Source organism: Neomonachus schauinslandi, chromosome 5 (assembly GCF_002201575.2).
Source record: "Neomonachus schauinslandi chromosome 5, ASM220157v2, whole genome shotgun sequence".
Classification (NCBI taxonomy): Eukaryota; Metazoa; Chordata; class Mammalia; order Carnivora; family Phocidae; genus Neomonachus; species Neomonachus schauinslandi.
This window is the reverse complement of record NC_058407.1, coordinates 77,776,323-77,802,131: the sequence shown is the minus strand read 5'-3', so window position 1 is coordinate 77,802,131 and position 25,809 is coordinate 77,776,323. Positions and strand designations below refer to the sequence as shown.

The window sequence follows — 25,809 nt, the reverse complement described above, 5'->3', positions numbered from 1 at the left end:
GTGAGATCCTACTATGAATCTGAAAGGGAGTGAGCAGGAAATATTTGGTAAGCAGCCTTAGTCACAGCACGTTTGGCTCTTCTGGTTGCCAAATATTCCCAATCTCCACCTTTTTTTTTTTTTTTTGAAGATTTTATTTATTTATTTGAGAGAGAGAGAGAGAATAAGAGAGAGAGAGCATGAGGGGGGGAGGGTCAGAGGGAGAAGCAGACTCCCTGCCGAGCTGGGAGCCCGATGTGGGACTCGATCCAGGGACTCCAGGATCATGACCTGAGCCGAAGGCAGTCGCTTAACCAACTGAGCCACCCAGGCACCCCCCAATCTCCATCTTACAAGCAAATTTACTCAACTGTCTCCTTGGGAGAAAATCCAAAAGTTCTGACCTGCTATGGCCACAAGCTCAAAAGTCCAGGATCTTTAGATGATAGGTAGGGAATGATGTCCCACAGTGTCTACATTATCAGGTCCAGATATATAGTCCCCTTTGACCTAAAGAATTAGAAACTAAAATATGTAAACAATGAATCATGGAACACTACATCAAAAACTGATGATGTAGTGTATGGTGACTAACATAATAAAAAAAAGTTATAAAAAAAATAGAAACTAAAATATGTGTTGTTTACCTTCAGCATATTTGGTATACAGTGGCAAGATAAAGGTATGTACTATAAATACTCTCAGTAGGAAGGATGAAGAATCAGAGATGCACAGCTATCATTAGTATGTAGCAATTCTAAAATCTCAATGGACAAGATTAAATAAGATCTCTCCTATGGGAATAGGATTGATCTTTGACCATGATTCTCTGTTTAGGGTTTAGGCACAGAGTTTCTAGTCCATTGTTCTTTATGATCATATAGATTTTAAATTTTTCAGTAACTTTGTTGGCTATATCTGAGTATTGGTGATTATACCATTTCTCAGCTTGCTTTTTGACTGTAGAAAATTGGGAGACGTGGGTTATTTTATTTTATTTTATTTTTTTATGAATTCAAAGGACAATTTTTTATTTTTAAAAAATAGCCTGGAATCCTGTGGGGCTGCAGCCAGTGTACTTTTTTTTTTATGTTATGTTAATCACCATACATTACATCATTAGTTTTTGATGTAGTATTCCATGATTCATTGTTTGTGTATAACACCCAGTGCTCCATTCAGTATGTGCCCTCTTTAATACCCATCACTGGGCTAACCCATTGCCCCACCCCCCCTCCCCTCTAGAACCCTCAGTTTGTTTCTCAGAGTACATAATCTCTCATGGTTTGGGGAGACACGGGTCATTTTAGATAGCAAATAGTGACAGTTCAGGGTAATGGTTCTTTTGGCTCCTTACCTGTTTGCTTACAATCAGCTCCATTTGTCAAAGGAAACCCACAGTTATTTTAGAGACCTATTGCCTACATTTAATATGTTTATATACTTTTCACCCCTATACTTGCCTGTTTGTGTCGTTCCCTTTTTTCTGATTAAAAATAACTTCATTTATCAAACCTGGGTTGAAGAAATTTCAGTGGTCTCTTTTCTCCAAACCATTTGTTCCAAATGAAAGTATATACGGGACAGTCACAGCCTTATCGGGTCTGTGCTTGGAGACACTAATGGATTGAATCTTTAACAGTGGGTGTGGCTAACATACACTTGGTTTAAGACTTGCTGTAAGGTTGAATTTAGTTGGTCTTTGTTGCTCAAAGACCCTCTCAATTGTTTCTTTTAGAAGTTGAGGTTGAGAAGGTGGTTATTCCTGCAAGTCCTCAAATTTCTGAACTTTTTCTGTTACCCGTAATTCAATTCTTGTGAATTGTCTTTTCTTGTGAATTCATTGCTGAACTTGTCTTTTTCTTACGATGCCTTGTCAAAAATAGCCAGTAGCAGAGCTAATAAATGACTGCAGCACAGTAGTAGGCTAAAAGATTAACACACAGAAATCAGTTGTGTTTCTATACACCTTTAATGAATATTCAAAAAAGAAATTAAGAGAGCAATTCAGTTTACAGTAGCATCTTAAAGAGTAATATATATAGCAGTAAATTTAACCAAGGAGGTGAGAGACTTGTCCACCGAAAACTACAAAACAGGACTGAAAGAAATTAAAAATAACCTAAGTAAGTAGAAGGACATCCCGTGTTCATCGATTGGAAACATTGGGTGAGGAGCACTCCAGGATTACCACAGGACATATAGAGGACCAGAAGCAGTTCAGTATAATGAAATGCTATTTAAAAACTAAACACTAAAAGGGGATATGATTACTAGGTAAAATCACATGAAGTGTAGAAATGGTGATCCCACACTTGTTTCTCTAATCATATTTCATTAGATGCCATTTGAAATTTTAAGTTAGTAAATTTAATTTAACAAAAATAATACTGGATGGTTCCTTAGAAATAGTTTAGCCTTTGTATGTGTGTGTGTGCGCACGTACATGCATACCTTTCTCTCTCTCTCTCTCTCTCTGTTTCTTTTTCAAATTAAGAATTTAAGGGAAAAGCAAGTAAACACGCATTCAGAGTAATTACAAGCAGGTGCTCTGGAATCTGACTGCCTGCCTTTGTCACTTAACTGTGTTATATGGAATGTCCTTAGCCTTTCTGTGCCTCATTTTTCTCATCTTTAGAATGTATACACAAGTAATTCCTACCTCATAGGATTGTTAGGAGTATTATATGACATCAGATTTGCATAGTGCTTAGAATAGAACCTGGCACATTCTAGGTGTTCAGCTGATATGGACTGAATTATCATCATCTTTGTTATTCTTGGTCACAATATTCTTGGTCAAGGTACAGCTACTCCCTTGTCTAGTATTTCAATGCTAGGCCAACCTTTTGTCCATCCCTCTCTTCCTTATTTAATGAGGGCCTTTTATATGACTGACGTTCTGCTGGATTATATGGATGTAACATGAGCAGGACACAGTCCTTCTATTAATATTAAGCAGGTGGAAACCAACAATATGATTGTAAAACTGTGGTAAGTTATGATGAAATAAATGTTATATTAAAGAGGTATATAATTCCTTCATATTGGGTGAGGGACCACTTATTGGACTAATGGTGAGATCTTTCAGGGTTCATGGGTCTGAGTGAGGTCGGAACTGAGAATTTCGCCTGAGACAGGTAGATGGAATAGCATATTCACAATCTATTAAATGAGGGAGTATAACGTAAATGTTTGACAAGGGGGGGTGGGGCTATTTGAGACTGCGAAATGAAAGATTATTTTATGCCATAAAAAGGATAATAAAGGACCTTGTCTGTCACGTTGTCTGACAGGAAATTGAGAGCTGTTAAAAGACATTAACTAGAGAAGTGACATTTGTTCAGATTTGCATTTTAGAAATATTACTCTGGTAAAGTTTAAAAAACACTTGATGGGAGACAGTATTAGAAGCACATAAATCAGTTAAACAGCTATTACAGTTATCCTAGTGAGAATGGTGGTGGCCCAAACTAAGGTGGGTGTGTGGGAAAGAGATTTTGACGGTTTTGAGTCATATTAAGGGAACAGAAACCAGAGAATTTGTGGGAATAAAAGAAAGGAAGTAAATGTCGATTGATAAAGGATATATTTACACATACACAAACACACACATTTTATATACATAAATATGTATTTATATACATGAATATATTTTTGTGGATGGTGACCAGATCTTTGGTTTTGGCAGTTCACTGAAATAGGAAACTTAAAACCTGCAGCATGGTTAGGGTTGAAAATTTTGTGTTTTGGACATGTTGAGCTTGTAGTGCTTGTGGAATATTCAAGATCAGAGTACATAAGAGAGTTGAATACAGAGTTTGGAACTATGAGAAATCTGCTAATGGATGAATTTGGAAGTCATAAGTATATAGAAGGTCAGTGAAAGTATGTCTGTGGATGAAACCAGAGACTGTATAGAATGAGAAAATAATTCCACCTAGGGTCCTGAGGGACCTCAATATATAATGGATAGGCTAAGAGAGCTTATGACAGAAACTATAAACTGGCAAGAGAAAAAGGAATAAACCAAATGCCTACTATACCTAGGTCATGGGAAGAGAGAATTTTATTAAAAAGTGAGTGGTTAACATTTTCAAATAAGTAAGGTATAGATTTACAGATGACTGCTGGATAGGACAGCAAGAAAGTGTCATTTTAAAAATAGTTTTGGTGGAATGGTGGATGAACAAAGTAGATAATCGGATGAGAAAAAAAGGAGATGAAACAATAGAAACAGAAGACAAGTCTTAAAGCTTATATGATGAGCATAAGAGAGCAGTACTGTAGGTGACGGGAGCTATGAAGGGGAAATTTTTCCCCCTTGTAGTTTGGCCTGGAAGTTGAGCTTATTTAAGCACTTATGGGCAAGAGCCCATCTAGAAAGACTAAAGATTTAAAAAAGAAAAAAATTGATGGACCAGAGCCCTCAAGAAAGAAGTAATGAGTGGAGTTTAATCTTTATTAGGTGAGCAAGTATTTGCATGCATGCAAGTGTGAGTTTGTGCGTGTGGGTGGGGGGTTGTATAGGTGCATAGAAATAAATATAATTTTAAATATTATTCATACTTTTGAATTATAACATTCATGAATTTTATTTCTGAGTTCCTCTCCATCAGCACTTGTAAAATCCAAATTTCTGTGAAGGATATGTACAATATACTATTTATAATCTCTTAAGTGCTATTAACAGATATATATGTGGAATGTTACCCAAGCACACCAAATAAGCTATCTGTATTATTGCTCTGTCCTTAAACTTGTAAAAAAAGAAAACTGAGTTTGTCTTTTTCCTGCGTTGACTTGTCAAAAATGTCAGAAAGTGACCAACACATGTTTTTAACATACTATCTTCCAGTGTTTTCCCTTAGAACTATAAGTACTCATTTGAATTGAGTACAGAATGTAAATGCCATGAGAGTTATGTGTTTATTCTATATTTTGCTATATCCCCAAAACGTATCAATTTTTTGGTATATGCTCTGAGTATAGTAAAATAGACTTGTTATTGAGAAATGTATACATCCATATATCCATTGTCACAATCAAGATATAGAACATTTCAATCAACCCAAGAAATTCTCTCATGTCCTTTTACAGTCATCCTCCACTTAATAGCCCTAGCCCCAGGCAACCACAGATCTACATTTTCTCACTATTGATTAGCTAGCTTTTATAATTTCATATAAAATGAAGTAAACTGTGAATTTTTTGATATCTACCGCCTTTGGTTCAGCATGTTTTTTGAGATCATGTGGTTACCTGTATTAGTAATCTATACATTTTGATTGTTATGAGTAGTATTCTATTGTATGGATATACAACATTTTGTTTATCCATTCACTTATTGCTGGACACTTAGATTGCTTAATGTTTGGGGTTTCTGTGAATATATTTACATAAAAATCTGTGTGGGAACATACGTTTTTATTATTATTTAAAAATATTTAGGTATGGAATTGCAGGATCATATGGTAAGTGTTTAACTTTACAACCAACTTCCAAACTGTTTTCCAGAGTTTCTTGACATTTTATATTCTCATTGTAATGTATGGGAGTTCTCTTTGATTTGAAGCCTATCAGCACTTGGTATTGTCAGTGTTTTTTCATTTTAGCCTTTTGTTTTCTTTTGAATGGGGAATGGCATCTCATCTCACTGCATTTATCTGAATAATGATTGATGATAAGCATCTTTTCATGTGCTTACTTACCATTTGGGTATTTTCTTTCGTGACATGTATGGGGTGGTTTTTTTGTATGTTTTAATCTTTTACTTACTTTGTTGTCGATCTTCATAATTTTAGTTGTTTTTTATAAATTCTAGATATAAGTCCTTTGCCATAATATGCATTATGAATATTTTCTGTTTCTGGTTTCCTTTTCACTTTCTTGATGGTATCCTTAGATGAATAAAACTGTTTAATTTTGATGAATTCAAAGTTATCATTTTTTCTTACATATCATACTTTTGTTGTTGTATCAATTCTTTGCCTAACCATAAGTCACAATGATTTTCTCCTATATTTTCATTAAGAAGTTTTATATATTTTCTTAGGTTATGTATGTGATCCATTTTTTAATTTGCTTGGGGATGTAATGAGATAGTTAAAGTTTCCCCTCTTCCAGTGACCTCCAATATGAATATCCATTGATTTCAGCACCATTTTTTTTTTAACAGAAGTATCTTCTCCTTCAAAAATTTCTAGAACTCATATAGGAATTCAGGAGAGTGGCAGGATATAAAATCAATGCACAGAAATCAGTTGCATTTCTATATGGTAACAATGAGATAGAAGAAAGAGAAATTAAGTAGTCAATCCCATTTACAATTGCACCCAAAACCATAAGATACCTAGGAATAAACCTAACCAAAGAGGCAAGGATCTGTACTCAGAAAACTATAGAACACTCAGGAAAGAAATTGAGAAAGACACAAAGAAATGGAAAAATGTTCCATGCTTATGGATTGAAGAGCAAATACTGTTAAAATGTCTATGCTACCTAGAGCAGTCTACACATTCAATGCAATCCCTATCAAAATACCATCAATTTTTTTCACAGAGCTGGGACAGTCCATCCTAAAATTTGTATGGAACCAGAAAAGACCCCGAGTAGACAAAGGAATGTTGAAAAAAAAACCCAAAGCTGGAGGCATCACAATGCCTGACTTCAAGCTCTGTTACAAAGATGTAATCATCAAGACAGTATGGTACTGGCACAAAAACAGATACAATGAAAGAAATGCTCAACATCACTTGGCATCAGGGAAAGACAAATCAAAACCACAATGAGATACCACCTCACACCAATCAGAATGGCTAAATTAACAAGTTAGGAAACGACAAGATGTTGGCAAAGATGTGGAGAAAGGGGAATTGTCTTACACTGTTGGTGGGAATGCAAGCTGGCGCAGCCCCTCTGGAAAACAGTATGGAGGTTCCTCAAAAAGTTGAAAATAGGGATACCCTATGACCCAGCAATTGCACTACTGGGTATTTACCCCAAAGATAGAAATGTAGTGATCCAAAGGGGCATCTGCACCCCAGTGTTCATGGCAGCAATGTCGACAAAAGCTAAACTTTGGAAAGAGCCCAAATGTCCATCGACAGAAGAATGGATAAAGAAGATGTGATATATATATAATGAAATATTACGTAGCCATCAAAAAATGAAATCTTGCCATTTGCAAAGTTGTAGATGGAACTAGACGTTATTATGCTAAGCGAAATAAATTATTCAGAGAAAGACAGTTATCATATGATCTCACTCATATGTGGAATTTAAGAAACAAAAGAGAGGATCATAGGGGAAGAGAGGAAAAAATAAAACAAAACGAAACCAGAGAGGGAGACAAACCATAAGAGACTCTTAATTCTAGGAAACTATGGAGGGTTGCTGGAGGGGAGGGCGGTGGGGGGACGGGGTAACTGGGTGATAGTAAGGGGACACGTGATGTAATGAGCACTGGGTTTTATATAAGACTGATGAATCACTGACCTCTACCTCTGAAACCAGTAATATATTATGTTAATTAACTTAATTTAAATTTAAAAATGGGGAACAAAAGTATCTTCTCCTTCATTGTATTACCCTACCATCTCTGGAGAAAATCATTTGATGACCATATGAGTGCAGATTTCTGGACTCTTAATTTTGTTCTACTGACCTGGTATTTTTCAACCTTGGCAATATTGACAGTTGTAGTTGAATAATTCTCTGTTATGGAGGGCTGTCTTGTGCGCTGCAGCATATTTAGCAGCCTCCTTCCTACTCCATAGGTGCCAGTAGCATGCACTTCAGTGTGATAAGCAGAAATGTCTCCAGATACTGCTAGATGGCCCCTGGGAGAATGGGGGTAGTAGTAAATCACCCTTGGATGAAAACCACTGCTGTGATCTAGTTTTCTGTCTCTACACCAATACCATACTGTCTTGATTAGTATAGCTTAATAGTAAGTCTTAAAATCATGTGCTTAAAAACTTCAATTTTATTCTTGAAAATTGTTTGGCTAGTCTAGATAATAATGCGTTTTCTTATGCATTTTATACTCAGCTTGTCAGTTTCCATAAGAAGAAAAAGCCTGTTTCAGTTTTGATTGGGATTGCATAGTCTATAGGTAAATTTAGAAAAAATTACCATCTTAACAATATTGGATCTTCCATAGGCCCAGGCATATTTTGTTAAATTTATTTGTAGGTATTTCATTTTTAGAATGTTATTATAAATGGAATATTAAAATTATTCTTTCAGATTTTGTATATTGGCTTTCATCCTGAGATCTTGGTAAATTCACCTTTAAATGTGTAAATTTTTTTTGTTAGTTTCCTAGGATTTTTCTCTGACCTTATAATGTCATCTGGGAATTATTCAGTATTCCATATTATTCAGAATTATACTTCATTTGCAATTTCTGTGTCTTTCTTTTTCTTTTTTCTTGCTATTTCACTGCTAAACCCTCCAGTATAACATTTAATACATGTGGTGACAGTCAGCATCTTGACTTATTCCTTATCTTGGGGAGAAAGAATTCAGTCTTTTATCCTTAAGTGTAATGTTAATTATAGGTTTTCCACTGATGCCATTCGTTGAGGAAGTTATCTTTTATTACTCTTTTTCTGAGAGTTTAAATCATGACTCAGTGTTTTGTTAATTTGTTTTTCTGTATCGACACAGTCATGTGTTTCTTCTCTTTTATATAATTAATGTTATAATTTGATTTTATATATCAAAGCACTGTTACATTCTTGGGATAAATTGTATTGTTAATGAGAAATTTTCCATTTTATATATTGCTAGATTCAATGGGATAAAATTTTGTTGAGGATTTTTGTGTCTATGTTCCTGATGAATATCAGTCTATAGTTTTGGGGTTTTTTCTTATGGTATCTATTTCTGGTTTTGCTGTCAGAGTAAAACTGGCCTTATAAATAAGAAGCATTTCTTTCTTCTGTTTTCTAAAAGGATTTGAATAGGATTAGTATTCCTTCTTTAAATGTTTGGTAGGATCCACTGGAGAAGTCATACAGATCTATGATTTTCTTTTTCAAGGAGGTTTTTAATTACTAGTTTTCTATTTGTTCTTTATTAGTTTTAGTAATTTATGTCTTCAAAGGAACATTTAAATTGTTAAATTTATCAGAAAAACATAATGGCGTCTTATTATTCTTTTAGTGTCTGTAAGATTTATAGTGATGTTCCCTCTTCTTTTCCTCATAGTGAGAATTTATATCAAGTGGTTTAGATTTATTACTTTGCTAGTCTTTTTTAAGAAGCAGTTTTTGGTTCCATTAATTTTTTTCTTTGTCTTTTATTTCATTGCTTGTCTGACCTTTATTATTCCTTTGAGTTTAATTTTCTCTATTTTTTATAGTTCTTAAGATGACAGTACAAATACATGATTTTAGAGCTATTGAGTTTATGCTAATGATTTGACTTCATTCTACATATTGTAATATGGCATGTTTTTATTTTCATTCCGCTTAAGATGTTCTAAGTTTCCTTGATTTTTGTACCTATGATTGATTGATTGATTTACTAACTTAGTTTCATGTTTTTATTTAAATTCCAGTTATTTAAAATATAGTGTAATACTAGTTTCAGGTGGGAATTTAGTGATTCGTCACTAACATACAATACCCTGTACACATTAGAAGTGTGTTGTGTTGTTTACATGTCCCATCTTTTGGGATTTTTTTTCTAGCTTTTTTAATTGATTTCTAATTTAAAAATTTTTGTATTGAGAATATATTCTGTATTAAATCAGTTATTTTCAACTTACTGAGACATTTTGTAGCTTAACGTATATTCTACCTTTATATATATACTGTGTGCACTTGAAAAGAATGTGTATTCCATTGTGGTTCTATGAATGTCAAATTAGGTCATTATGGTTGATAATGTTTTCCAATTCTTCAAAATTCAATGATTGTATTATCTTCCTTCAGTTACTGAGAAAGGAGTGTTGATCTCTCTAATTGATTTGTCTTTCTTCTTTCATTCTGTCAGTTTTTTTCTTCATGTATTTTGGTACTTTGTTGTTGAATGCATATGGATTTGTAGTTGTTATATCCTCCTATTGTATTGCTTGTCTTAATGTCTACTTTGTACTATATTAACATAGTTAATTTAACTGTTATGCTTACTATTTATATGGTTTTTCATTTTCCATTCTTTTACTTTAGAATTACTTGTCTTTGAATTCTAATGTCTTTGTTAGCAGCATATAATTAGATCTTACTTTTTATCCAGTCTCATATTCTCTACCCTTTGATTGGAGTGTTTAATCCATTCAATTTAAGGTAACTCTTGATATGCCTGGATTTAGATTGCCATTTTGGCATTGTTTTCTACTAGTTTGTCTTACTTGGTTTTGGTCCTTTGTTCCTTTTTCACTCCTATCATTTAGTATACCATTTTAAATTATGCTGTTGTCCTGTGTTTACACAGTATGGAGCTATAATTGGTATATAATAACCTTTATGTATTTAAACTGTATATTCTAATAAGTTTTAGCATATGTAAAACCCCATGAAACCATCAACACAGTCAAGATAATGAACAAGGCTAGACTCTTAGCAGTCTTCTTGTGTCTCACTGTAATGTTTTCCTCCTCCCTGTCCTCATCATCCTTTTCCATTCCCAGAAAAGTCACTGATAGAATAACTGTATAGTATATATTTTCTAGAATTTTTATTTAAATGAAATTATGCAGTATGTACTTTTTTTGCTTGTCTTGCAACATACTTATATTAAGATTTATTCATCTTGTCCCATGTATCAATACAGTTTGTCCCTTTTTATTTTTGAGTAGTATTCTATTTTGTGATTATACCACAGTTTAAACATTTATCTATTTTTTCTTTTTTTTAAGATTTTATTTTTACTTATTTGACAGAGAGAGAGAGAGAGAGCATAAGGAGGGGGAGCGGCAGGCAGAGGGAGAAGGAGAAGCAGGGAGAAGGAGAAGCAGGCTCCCTGCTGAGCAAGGAGCCTGATGCGGGGCTCCATCTCAGGACCCTGGGATCATGACATGAGCCAAAGGCAGATGCTTAACTGAGCCACCCAGGCACCCCTACGCATTTATCTTTTGATGGGTATTTTCATTGTATCCAGTGTTTGGCTGTTACAAATAATGCTGCTATGAGCATTTGTGTACAGGTTTTTATATAGACCTACGCTATTATTTCTCATGGATAAATACCCAGCAGTGAATGGCTAGGTTATATGATAAGTGTATGTTCAACTTCACTTGTGGTAATGGTTTACATTATACGTTTGGTGAAGTGTCTTTTAAAATCCGTTCCCAGTTTGTTGTTACTGTTTTCTTATGATTGAGTTTTCAGAGTTCTTTACATGTTCTGAATATATATATCCTTCTTCAGATATATGATGTGCAAATGTATTATCACAGTCTATAGCTTGTCTTTTCTTTTTCCTAATGTATTTCCACAAGTAGAAGTTTTAAATTTATATGAAGTCCAACTTGTCAATTTTTTTCCCATGGGTCACTTTTTTTTGTTTTTTAAGATTTTATTTATTTATTTGACAGAGACACAGCGAGAGAGGGAACACAGCAGGGGGAGTGGGAGAGGGAGAAGCAGGCTTCCCGCCGAGCAGGGAGCCCGATGCGGGGCTCCATCCCAGGACCCTGGAATCATGACCTGAGCCGAAGGCAGACGCTTAACGACTGAGCCACTCAAGCGCCCCTGGATCACTTTTTTGGTGCCCTAGCCTAGTCCAAAGTCAAAAAGATTTTCTTCTATGTTTTATTTTAAAAGTTTTAGTTTATAATTTCAATTTTCCAAATTATCCAGTTGGTTTTTATATATGGTTCTTTTTTTTTTTTAACATATGGATACCCAAGCATTACAGTCTTAATTGCTGAAAAGACTATTCTTTCACAAGTGAATTTTCTTTGTACATTATTAAAAATCAATCATATATGTGTGTGTTTATTACTTAACGCTTTATTGGTTCCACTTATTTGTCTTTCAACTCCTATACTCCTAGTCTTGAAATCAGATAGCATAAGTCCTCCAATATTATTGTTGTAACTTACATTTCAAAGTTGTTTTGGCTCCTCTTGTCCTTTGCATTTTCACATAAACCTTATCATCAGCCTGTCAATTTCTACAACAAAGCATGCTGGGATGTTATGAGCTGTGTTTACTCATATCAGTTCTGACACCAAATGTGTGGATTTTCACATCAAGCAATTCTCCAGTTCTCTACGTGGCTGTTGTATAAGTCAACTTAATTCTGACACTACCCAGACTTAGCGCAGACCTCACAGGTTAAGGACTTAGTCCCCTAAGACTACCCCCCACTTCAGATGCCAGTTGCCAGTTCTGCACCTTCTGTACCCCTGACCAACTGGCTATGAATCAGGGAGTTCCCATAACCCCCTTCTCAGGCCAGTCACAAATCCCTGTACCTCCTGTATTTCTGATCAAATGACTATAAATTGAGGGCTTCCACAATCCCCTCCTGAGGTTTGATAATTTGCTAGAACAGCTCACAGAACTCAGGAATGTGCTTTATTTACTATTAACAGTTTATTATAATGGATGTAGCTCAGGAACAGCCAAACAGAAGAGATCCATAAGGCAAGATATCGGGGAGAGCGAGGGTATTGTGGAGCTTCTGTTCTGTCTCCAGGTGTGTCACTCTTCCAGCACACTCACCCAGCTCACCAACCTAGATACTGTCTAAAATCTGTTGTTTCGGGGTTTTAAGGAGGTTTCATCACATAGACATGATTAAATCATTGGCCATTAGTGATTGACTCAATCTCCAGCCCCTCCCCTCTCCATAATGGGTGAAGAAGCGGGTAAGGCTGTATGATCCAATCCTCTAATCACAGGGTTGGTTTCTCTGACAATTGGCTCCATTCTCAAGCTACCTAGGGGCCCACCTAGAGTCTCCTCATTAACATAAACCCAGGTATAGTTGAAGGGGATTGATGTGAATAAGAAAAGATGCTCCTTTACTCCTATCACTGAGGAAATTACAAGGGTTTTAGAAGTTCTGTGCTAGGAAATGGGGATGAAGACCAAATATATATTTCTTATTCTATCACAGATGTTCCTTGGGATTATGTTGAATCTAGTTGGGTGTAATTGACAACTTTACAATATTGTCTTCTTACCTAAGAACATGGTGTATTGCTCCACTTATTTCTTTTTAAATTTCCCTCAGCAATGTTTAAAATTTTTCACTGTTCAGATCTAGCACATCTTTTGTCAAATGTATTCCAAAATATTTCTTTCTTTTTTTTTTTTTTAAATACGCTCCACACCCAGCTTGGAGCTCAACGCTGGGGGCTTGAATTCAAAACCCTAAGATCAAGACGTGAGCTGAGATCAAGAGTTGGACACAACCAACTGAGCCACCCAGGCACCCTGCATTTCTTATTTTTTTAATGCTACTTTGACTTTTAAAATTTTTTCAACTTCAGTTACCTAGTGCCTGTTGCTGGTGCAAAGAAATATAATCGATCTTGTATTCTGTGATGCTAAAATCACTTACTAGTTTTAGCACCTTTTTTTTTGGCAGAGTCCATACGGTTTTCTACATAGGTGATTATGTAGTCTGAAAATAAGGATATTGTTGCATCTTCCTTTTAATTTGATGTCTTTTATGTTTCTTAACATTGTGCTGGCTAAACCTCTAGTACGATATTGAAGTGGAAGGATACCTTTGCCTTTTGCTTGACCATGGGAAGAAAGCATTTAGTCTTTTGTCCTTAACTATAACGTTAGCTATATATATCCACATGAAAGCTCTATTAGGTCAAGTATTTTTCTTTCTACTCCTAGTTTTTATTCTGGGAATAGATGTTGGATTTTGATTTAAAAAAATGTACATATACATATATATATGTATATATATGGTATATGTGTACTTTCTCATAACATTCTCTTAATATCCTTTAATATCTGTAGAAACTTTAGTGATGTCTCTTATCTAATTCCAAATATCAGTAATCTGTGTCATTGTTCTCTTTTCCTTATTAGTTTTGTAGAGATTCATCGATTTTTTGAATCTTTTCAAAGAACCAGGTTTTGGTTTCATTGATTTTATTCTTCGTGTTTTTGTTTTTTTCTTATTTCTATATCACTGACTTATACTCTGACCTTGATTATTTTATTTCTTTAGTTTAATTGGCTTTCAATTTGCACTTATTCTAGTGTCTTAAAACCAGAAGCTTAGGCCACTGATTGAAACTTTTATTTTTAAACATAGGCATTTGGTGATGTATTTCTTTCTAAGTACTACTCTAGGTACTTGTGTCACTTTTTTTTTTTTTTAAGAGAGAGGGAATGGGAGGGGGCAGGGGCAGAGGGAGAGAGAGGAGAGAGAGAATCTTAAGCAGGCTCCATGCCCAGCATGGAGCCCAACATGGGGTTCAGTCTCACAACCCTGAGATCATGAACTGAGCTGAAATCAAGAGTGGGCTGCTTAACCTACTGAGGCACCCAGGCACCCCTTCTCACATTTTCAATTGTCATGTTTTCATTTTCAGTGAGTTAAAGGTACTTTTAATTTTTCTTTTGATTTCTTCTTTTTTCCTTGGGTTATTTAGAAGCGTGTTATTTAGTGTTAAAATATTTGTGGTTTTCCACATGTATTTCTTTTATTGACTTCTAATCTTATTCTAATGTGGACAGACAACATATTTCATATATGTTCTTTTTTTTGAGATTTGTTTTATGGCCAGGATATGCTCTGTCTTGGTAAATGTTCCTTATCTACTTGAAAAGAATGCACATTCTTCTCTTGGTGGAGTTTTTTTAATAAATGTCATTTAGATCAAGTTTTTCAGTTGTGTTGTTCAAGTCTTCTCTATTATTACGGATTTTCTTTCTACTTGTCTGTCAATTAATGAGAGGCAAGTGTTGAAATATCTGACTATGCTTATGGATGTGACTAGTTTCCCTTGCAGTTCTATTTTTTTCTAGGAATTTTGACACACTAAACATTTTGGATTAAGTCCTCTTCATATAATTTTCCCTTTAACACTATAAAAATGCCTTTTCTCTGAAATGTTGTTTGTTATGAAATCTACTTTGTTTAATATAGTTTCTCTACCTTTCCTTTGATTATTGCCAGAATAATATATTTTCCCCTATCCTTTTACTTTTTTCCCCCCCTTTACTTTTTTCCTTTTTATTTTTTCCCCTTTATTTTTAACCTATTTCTGTCTTTATGTTTAAAATGGGTTTCTTGTAGAAAACATGTAGTTGGATCTTACTTCTTTTATCTAATCTAATAACCAGTGCCTTTTTATTGTGTTTTTGAAACTCTGCATTTAATTTGATTTTTGAGACTGGTATTTAAATGTACCATCTTGCTATTTGTTTCCTATCTGTTCCATGTTTTTGTTTCTTTTTTTTCTTTTTATGCCTACTTTTAGATTATTTTAATGATTTCATTTTATGCCCTTTGTTGGTTTATCATGTACAACTCTTTGTTATATTATTTTGTGATTAATTAGGGAAGGTTGGCATACATTTGTGAAAATGGATAGATAGCAAATATTTTAGGATCTCTGCTGAAACTATTTAACTCTGCCAGTATTGTGAGAAAGCAGCCATAAACAATGTGTAAATGAATGGCCATTGCTATGTTTCAGTAAAAGTTTATTTACAAAATAAGGCTGTAGGTTAGATTTGAATTGGAGACCATAGTTTGCCAAACCTCACTGCTGTAGCAGGACAGGAACTGGCATAACTTGGAGAATTTTAGGATCTTGAGTTCTTAACTTCCTCTTTATGGTATATTTTTTCCTCAAATTTGCTTTATCATGAAAATCCCTTGGATTCTTGTTAATAATGTTCCCTTTCCTGCAGAGTCGGATATAGTAGTTCCAGTGGGTCAAAGGAATATATGAACATTATGAAATTGGCAATATTTAGCTATTTTTAGCCTACAAAACCAGCATTTTATGTGCTTCAATCTATTGTATTTTTAACAAAAATCCAGGTATTTTTGTTTCTAGAATATTAGGAAACATCATTTTGGATAATGTTTTCTAAATTTCCTTATAATGAGAATACTGGGGATATTTGTTTATTACTCAGATTAACAGGATTCTCCTCTATTAATTTTTATTCTTAATGATTTAGTTGGAGCCCACATTATGTATCTTTAACAGGTGAATCAGGTAATACCTAAGAGAGAACTTTGAGAGACACTGTTTTAGTATTGCCTTTATATTGATGATCTTCAGCACCTCTTATTCTTTTTTTTTTTTTAAGATTTTATTTATTTATTTGACAGAGAGAGACAGCGAGAGAGGGAACACAAGCAGGGGAAGTGGGAGAGGGAGAAGCAGGCCTCCCCCTGAGCAGGGAGCCTGATGTGGGGCTCCATCCCAGGACCCTGGGATCATGACCCAAGCCAAAGGCAGACTCCTAACGACTGAGCCACCCAAGGCGCCCCAGCACCTCTTATTCTTGATTTCTCATCCTTTAGGTTTCAGAAATGTAGAGGAAATGTAGTAGGAAATTACTCCTACTTTTTAGGTATCTTTAACCTCAAATCAGTTAAACAGGTAGGTTGGAAGAAGGACATGTAATTTTTGATACTTTTGTGGACTAAGAAGTCACTTCAAATGATGTCATTTATTCTTTATTAGTAGTTTGGATTAGGGCAACTGTATAATTTCTTTGTGCTTATTTTTAAAAATCTCTAGAGTTAATTGTAGTATCAAATAGGTGCTATATAAGGATTAAGTGAAGCAAAGTGCCAGTATATAGTAATTATTCAATAACCAGTAGTTATAGTTATATGGAAAAATCTTTTGATTTAGTTCCTTTGTTATTTGTGGTTACAGTTATGCAAAGGATGTCCATTATCCTGAAATACAAGAAATAGTTCACTCATCCATTGTTAAGGTTTTCTATTTGAAAGAATGTTTCATTTTTAATCTAGTTACAGTTTCTGTTAGCATTTAGTAATCGATTTTTTTGAAAACATAATTTCCGTATAAATTTTGGAAATTTTCTTCTCCACCAATTTTGGGACTTCCTGTATCACATTTTACTGCAATTTTTGGCAATTAAATAGAACAAACAAAAAATTAATATAATAGACAAGCATTAAAATTTAACACATGGTTTCATAGCAGAAGAAAAATTGTTTTTTCTAATATTCTCCTAGGTTCTCTGGCTGGGGCCCCATAAATTGAAGTGACAAAAGACCAATTAACAGGAGATAACTGTACAAATTTATTTAATATAATTTTACATGACATGCAAACCTCCATGAAGAAATAAAGATCCCAAGGTTAAACCTGAGCATTTTTATTTATTTTTTTATAAGATTTTATTTATTTATTTGTTAGAGTACAAGCAAGGGGAGCAGCAGGCAGAGGGAGAAGCGGACTCCCCACTGAGCAAGGAGCCCCATGTGGGACTCGATCCCAGGACCCTGGGATCATGACCTGTGCCAAAGACAGACACTTAACTGACTGAGCCACCCAGGTGTCCCAAACCTGAGCATTTTTATACTAGGTTTGATGAAGAGTAAAAAGTCATAGAAAAATATGATAGGACAAAAGGGTGGGAGTTAAGCGTGGTAAACTGGGTGCAGTTTAGCAAGACCTATTCATTTGGATTCTTTTTGTCATCCATCTATCTTCAGAAATAAGGAAGCTCCCTTCTCATAAGAAGGTCTTACCACTTGCTTCAGGGGGAAAGGAGGAGGTCAGAGAATTCTTTCTGCACCTGCCATTTCTCAAATTCCTTTAGCTTAAAATACTTAGTATGTCAAGGTGCCAGAATTTGGGATAGTGTATTCTGAACCCCATCAGTTTCATTATGACATATTTGCTTCAGATCTTTTAAATTTGAGAGAGAAAGTTACAAATAAAGCCTCAGTTTCTCTGTCATACTTCCCTTCCTCTTCCTCCTCTAAAGGACAAACATTTTACAGACTTTACCATGTTTTTACTGTTGCCTTCATGTGCCCATACTTGTTCAGTGTTTAGTTTTAGTTCTTAAATTCCCCAGTATATTGTTTTTATTTATATTTTTATTGTGATGTACTCACATATTTACAGATTTTTTTTTGTTTAACTTTTACTGCTTTCCTCCTCTCCTTCATGTGTTCAATTTATTTCTTATAGTCTTTATTAACTGTAAAATATAAACTATTAATATTTGTTTTTCTGAAAATTTTTGTTACACCATAATTTGAATATTTCAGCACTATGTAAAATTCTGTAGCAGTTGTTTTCCCTGAATAAATTATTTCATTGTTTTTAATATGTAGTGTTTCTTATGAGATGTCTAATGTTAGTTCAATTAGTGATAGTTTGTAGATCATCTATCTTTTTGCTTTGATTGTTTTTAAAGCTCATTTTATCCTTGGTGTTCTAGAATTTTTCTCTGATGAGCTTATAGTTTATTTTTGAATTTATTTTGTATACATCCTGTACAGGGATGGCAATGATAGCTAACTACCTGCCAAAACTTGTTGCTCTTATTTTAGCATATGGCTGCCACTAACTAGCTGCTGCTCCCTGCAGGGGCCTTTTCCTTTGCCTTTGTAGGGTTGGTATAGTTCAGAAAAGCCTCTTTTTGCCTATATCCTTCCATGAAATACCTGTTGGGTAAAACCATTAATATGAAATAATCCCTTTCAGAGTTAGTAGTTTAATTTATGTTATGATTTTTCTGGACGGTAAACAAAGTTCAAGTAGCTTAGTTTGCCAGCAGTGATTTGGGAGTGCAAGTAATGTGTGTCACTTCCTGGCCAAGATGGTTAAGAAGTAGATGGGTTTTGCTATCTCTTTTCTCTTTTGCCTATAAGAGAAAATACTAAGATTTTTGTCAGTGACAGAACCACAGGTATAAGGAGATTGTGTTTGTGAATTATCACTTGGAGGGAATCTGTCATTTGAGACATTTCCATGATTAAAAAAGAAAACTTACATTGTTTTAAGTCAGTGAAAATTTTGGAATTATTTGTTGATAGCAGCTAGCATTACCTTATTACATCAAGACCCATTTGGCATCGTTATCTTTGAAAAACTTTTATACTGCTACTCAAATATTTCCTTAGAACCCAAACCTTATCACAGAAGTATATATATCTAGAAATCTGCTGCAAAGTTTAAAAATAAAAATACTATCATAATAAATATCGGCAAGAAGTCAGATAGTTTGAATCCCAAGTAAAACAGTCCTTTGTGTTTAGGACAAGGTAGAAGAGTTCATTTTAGTTAAAAGTGGATAAGATTTAAATATGAATGTATGAAAATATCCAAAAATATAATTTAAAAAGTACCCAACATTTAAAGAATTGGTTTAATTTTTAAGATTAACTTTGAACTGGAATATTTAAAATGAAAGGTATTTTTTTTTTAAAGATTTTATTTATTTATTTGAGAGAGAGAGAATGAGAGACGGAGAGCACGAGAGGGAGGAGGGTCAGAGGGAGAAGCAGACTCCCTGCCTAGCAGGGAGCCCGATGTGGGACTCGATTCCGGGACTCCAGGATCATGACCTGAGCCGAAGGCAGTCGCTTAACCAACTGAGCCACCCAGGCGCCCCTATCAGACTGGAATTTAAAATAACCCTGATTCTATTTGCAGATGACAAGATACTATATACCGAAAACCCTAAAGACTCCAACATAAAACTATTAGAGCTGATAAATGAGTTCAGTAAAACCTCAGGATACAAAATTGATATGCAGAAATCTGTTGCATTTCTATACTTTTTTTTTTAAAGATTTTATTTATTTATTTGAGAGAGAGAGAATGAGAGAGAGCACATGAGAGGGGGGAGGGTCAGAGGGAGAAGCAGACTCCCCGCCGAGCAGGGAGCCGATGCGGGACTCGATCCCGGGACTCCAGGATCATGACCTGAGCCGAAGGCAGTCGCTTAACCAACTGAGCCACCCAGGCGCCCCTAAAATGAAAGATATTTATATCTGGGTTTAATTAAGATTAAGGAATTGAAGATTTATGCTTGGTCTCCTGCGTATCACATGATTCTTTTTTTGTATGGCACTAGCATTTGATCACACTAATAAGCTTTTTATTTGAGTGTTAGTATATTACATCTCCAGATCACAGGCATGTTTTAAAATAATCCCTGCATTCATCTAGAGGAAAATTGGTAATGATAGATTGTTACAAGACACCCACTCTCATTCTGCTTGAGCAGAGCAGAAAAATACTGTGGTCTTGGCACCTGTAGGGGAGGAAAAATTTTTACTCTGCCCTTCAAGATTCTTTTGGCTGGTCTATTAATTAAATTGACATAAAACAGATTACAGGAGAAAAACAAATTTAATTATATGTATACAGGAGCCCCATAAGAATATGAAACCCACAGGCAGTCAGGCTTATATGCCATCCTGAGCTAAGGAGAAGAAGGTAGGAGTCTGAGATTTCAAAGGGCAGGAACATAATCTTCAGGAAGATGAACAAGGAAGACAAATGTTTGTCATGCTTTACAGATACAGTGGGACACAGAGAGAAATTTGCTCTCCAGGCCCTGCCAAGCTCCCCCCTCCTCAGTTTATTACCACACCTAGCCCATATTTTTATAGTTATCTCTGATGTTCTTCCTGAAACAGGACTTGTATCAAATTCTTTTAGGCAGTTAAGGGGGAGGTAAAGCTCTTCCTGAATCTTTTCAGCCTTGAATGACTTCAGCTCAAAGTGATCCATGTGCCAAAGTAGCACATTTTGGTGGGGGAGGCTTGTTCTGAACCCCTTCACATGTTAAAAATAGAAAAAAGAAACAGAAAAGTACAAGGAGGAAAGAACCAAGGGCAAGAAAGTGGAAATAAAGCCAGGAGCATATTGTTTAATGACATATCAGTGAGATTTTGCATGTGTGAATCCTGTAGAGACAATGAGAAAACGATTTTCCCTTGTTTGAGGCATTAATGCTTTTGAACTGAAAACAAATGTTTTTGGTGGAGGGGGGAGGTAATTTTCTTACTGGCCAGAGAATTTAGAAAACAATTAAATGGAGATAAACCCAGGGTTTCAGGTATAATTAAGTAGCATTTTGGTAATATTATAGGCTAAGATAATCAAATTATTTTTTAATAGTCTACTTCAAAGTTTATCTACTTTAATCTTTTTTTTCCCCCAATTAAATCTCATCTCTTGATCTCCAATTTAGGAGTCAGTTTATAATGTTAATTATTTGTTACAAAGTTCATTTTATTTATTTATTTATTTAAGATTTTATTTATTTATTTGACAGAGAGAGAGGGAATACAAGCAGGGGAATGGGAGAGGGAGAAGCAGGCTTCCCACTGGCCGGGGAGCCCGATGCAGGGCTTGATCCCAGGACCCTGGGATCATGACCTGAGCTGAAGGCAGATGCTTAATGACTGAGACACCCAGGCGCCCCAACATATTTTATTGTTAATAAGGATATATTTATGAAATCATAATATACAATATTTGAAAGGTGATTTTATATATAATATTGTGATTTTATTTTTTTAATCTTATTTTTTTAAGATTTTATTTATTTGACAGAGAGAGTAGAAGAGCACAAGGAGGGGGAGAGGCAGAGGGAGAGGGAGAAGCAGGCTTCCCCGCTTAGCAGGGAACCTGATGCAGGACTTGATACCAGGACCCTGAGATCATGACCTGAGCTGAAGGCAGACGCTTAACCATCTGAGCCACCCAGGCACCCCAATATTGTGATTTTAAATAAACTTTTAAAAATGAAAATATTACATTAAGAAAGCTGTATTTTTTTAAAGATTTATTTATTTTAGAGAGAGAGAGAGAGCATGAGCAGGAGGGTTGGGGGAGAGAGAGGGAGGGAGAATCTCAAGCAGACCCCATGGTGAGTGGGGAACCCGACTTGGGGCTTGATCTCAAAACCCTGAGATCATGACCTGAGCAAAATCAAGAGTCAGATGATTAACCAATTGCCCCACCGAGGAGCTGCATTGTATGTATTTTTAAGTTTATTTTTTTAGTATAGAAAAAATTTGTTTTGAGGTTTGTCTCTCTACCTGAGAAAATCCTTGCTGAGGTCTATGTTAATATATAATGGTTGATGTTAATGTGGAAGACCTGATTCAAAAAACCGAGAATAAAGTAGAAAAAAACAGTGTTGACATTACTTTTTGAAGAGTTTCATCATATTTTACAAAATAAGTCTATTTTTTTTCCTGATACTATTCACTATAAAAGCTGAAAATAATTATCAGGATACTTTTTGAAAATTCAGTGATCAGTGTTTCGTTTTGCTTTTTTTAAAACTTGTTGGTGAGATAATTTATCATGAAGCAGGATGGCCCTTAGAACTTTATGTATTTGGATGAGGAGTTAGCACCTAAACAGCATTCACCATCCAGTTCATGCTGGAATCTTCCAGAAATCTCAGAAGGGTACTGGTCTTTATATCTAATAAACTTCTGATTAACTTTTTGTCTGCAGAGCATTATTTCTGACAAATAGGGATTATGCCCCTATCACTGTTACTATTATTGCTGCACTAGTTTGGTATGTCTAGGTAGGAGCTATTTGGGGAACTGTCTTTTTCTTTTACCAATTGTTTCCTACACAGAAGCTTCTTACGTGTAATCAGGGTATATCATTCAAGAGGGTGATCATAGAGCAAATGTTAGTGAATATGGAAAGAGGGGTAGGGAGGCATAAGAGATATAGATGCAAGCATAGAACAAGGTGAGACAAAGGCCACCAAAGCAACATAACTAAATAAAGATCAAGACCAACAGGAGGCTTTCCTTGCCGATAGCACTCTTGCAAACATGATGAATGTTTCCTAAAACCCACTGGACTTTCTGCAAGGAGTGTGGCTAGCACCAACCCCACAAAGTGACACAGTACAAGAAAGGCAAAGATTCTCTTTATGCCTAGGGAGAGCGCTGTTATGACAGGAAGCAGAGTGGCTATGGTGGGCCGACTAAGCCAGTTTTCTGGAAAAAGGCTAAAACTACAAAGATGTGTTGAGCCCAACTGCAGATCTAAGAGAATGCTGGCTGTTAAGAGATGCAAACATTTTGAACTGGGAAGAGATAAGAGAAAGGGCCAAGTGATCCAGTTCTTAGCTTCATATTTTGTTATATTATGAAGATAATAAAATCTGGAGGTTATGTTCACTTCATTTGGTTGCATTTGGTCTTTTAAGAGGGAAATAAATTCGTGCCATCAATATAATTCCCCTTGTGGGGCAATTTATGCTTGAAAAAAAAAGCCAACAGGAGAAAGAGGCCATTTTACGGGTCTATAATCATTTATATACATAATATCACATATATAATAAATATGTATATAATCATTGATATAGTTTGGTGTGTCTGGGTACTGATGAGTATGGATAAGACATCTCTCAGCTAAACTATAGTCAGGCTCCTCTAAACTCCCTTCTCTCCTAGGTCTCAATGTTGGGCTCATCCTTGACATGCTTGCATAGCCCAGTATTTACAAGAATCCTGCTAATTCAGATTAGAGAGAATCCTTCCAACCCTTGATATCTGATCAAGTTCCTTATCCCCCATCCTTATATCTAAACACCTTGACTAGCCCTTAGTAAGAATGTCCCCCTACCCTTGATGTCTCATATTAATTTTCAAATCAACCAGTCCCCTCCACCTGCATCCCTGGCTGTAAATCTCTGCTTATTCTTGTATTGAAGTTGAGCTGATCTTTTTACCGTATTGCAACACTCTTGGCATTTATCACAATGGTCTTGAACAAAGTCTTTCTTACTATTTTAACAAGTGTCAGAATAATTTTTTCCTTAACAGTATACACACACACACACTTAAACCCACATAATGTGGGTGGGCTCATCCAATCAATTGAAGGCCCTAAGAGTAAATACTACAGTTTCCCAAAAAGAAAAATTATTTAATAATGTGACACAGAAATCCTGCCTGAGTTTCCAACCTGACTGGTTGCTGCCCTAGGGATTTCCTACTTGATAGCCCCTACATTGTGAGCCAATTCCTTAAAATCAATCAACATCAGCCTCCCACTTCCTCACTCCCCCTTCACCTCTCTTCCCACTTTCTCTTTTGCTTTCCCTTACCTCTCTCCATATATCCTACTGGTTCTGTTTCTGTAGAGAATGCAGTTTGTAAATTTGTATTTATTTACTTATCTTTGAGATTGACATAACTTTTTAAGGATGCTGAAGTGCTTTATTGTGCTTTTCTATATATGCTCTGTGCTACTTGTCTATTGGAGTTTTGTCTAGCTATATAGTCCCTGAAAGTGCTGAAAATCTGTATTTGCATCTGTCACTCTTATTAAGTTCTATCACTTTAGAAAAATGTTGTTGGATATTCCAAATACTTTTCTGTAAATCATATGATTGATTGTGATTGATTGATTTACAGGGATACTGAGGAATTCTAGTTGTCATCTTTACTGCGTATTTCCATAAAATACTATAAGTATATCAAAGTAGTCAAAGTGTAGTTTTCTCACAAATTCAAAAGTTCATCCAGTTACAATTCATCACTTTCTTGGTAATTATTTTTTATACTGTAATTTGTATGGGTATTATATAAAAAGTAGGTATCAAAATACAGATTTTGGAAGAATTTTTTTTTTTTTAAAGAGATTTTATTTTTTTTTTTTTTTTTAAGATTTTATTTATTTGACAGAGAGAGCACAAGCAGAGGGAGAGAGAGGGAGAAGCAGGCTCCCTGCTGAGCAAGGACCCCGATGTGGAACTCGATCCTAGGACCCTGGGATCATGACCTGGGCCGAAGGCAGCCGCTTAACCAACTGAGCCACCCAGGCGTCCCCAGATTTTGGAAGAATTAATGACAGATATTACCAGCTCTTTTTTCTTTTTATTTAATTTTATGCACAATGGTTATGAAACAATAACAACAGTAATTTTATTACTTTTGTAAGAGTTAGGGTATTATTATTCAAATCCGTTCTTAGTACACCATCAAGACCACTTGAGTCTCATTCTCATAAAATAGAAAAAAAGTATGCCTTGAGGCCATTTATCTGCCAGGAAAAACACATTTTTATTACCTGCTAATTATTGTCCCAAATGTATATAGTGATATGTTAGCAGATTGTGGCTAGCCATAAAATCGTTTTTCTCTTACCACATACTTCACTTTTCTTTATTCTCCACATATAGTAAATTTAAGAAAATGAATAAGGAAGGGAAATTTTAAATTGAAATTACTACACAGAAAAGAAGAAGCTTACTTTCTATTTCTCTTGAATGCATTCTTTGAGAGAAAAGACACATGATCATGCTCATTTAAAATAATGTAAGTAATGTTCACATTAAGAAAGCCATTGAATAGTCCTACTCATCGTCCTACTCATCATCCTACTCATTGCTTGGGGAAATATTTGTAATGATGATAAGGAGAAATTAGAACTTCGGTTGAATTTTTTTCCTCTAATTCCTGTGTTGTTTTGTTGTTGTTGTTTTTCTTTTTCTTTTTACCCTCACTAATCTCTCCGATTACAAAGATGACTCTTTTTGAGAGAGGACACAGTTAAAGGAGAACAGAAGCCTTAGAGTAGTGAAAAGATTGCAATTCTGTACCAGCCTCCTGGGAATATGTATATAATTGCCTGTTTAGGTGAAATGTGATCAAGGAGTTGGCAAATAGAAACAGGGAAACATTTTCTGTTCTCTTCTGAGGCATTTTAAAAGAATAATCTGGGGCGCCTGGGTGGCTCAGTTGGTTAAGCGACTGCCTTCGGCTCAGGTCATGATCCTGGAGTCCCGGGATCGAGTCCCGCATCAGGCTACCTGCTCAGCAGGGAGTCTGCTTCTCTCTCTCCTGCTCCCCCCTCTTGTGCTCTTTCTCTCTCTCACTCTCTCTCTC

The 25,809-nt window shown here is 35.3% G+C and overlaps 1 protein-coding gene and 1 pseudogene across 7 annotated transcripts in view; both read left to right on the top strand.

Moving 5' to 3' along the window:
* CCDC91 (coiled-coil domain containing 91) overlaps positions 1 to 25,809 on the top strand; it is a 284,867-nt gene that overhangs the window by 127,408 nt on the left and 131,650 nt on the right. The window lies entirely within an intron of this gene.
* On the top strand, positions 22,751 to 23,066 carry LOC110580737 (annotated as a pseudogene).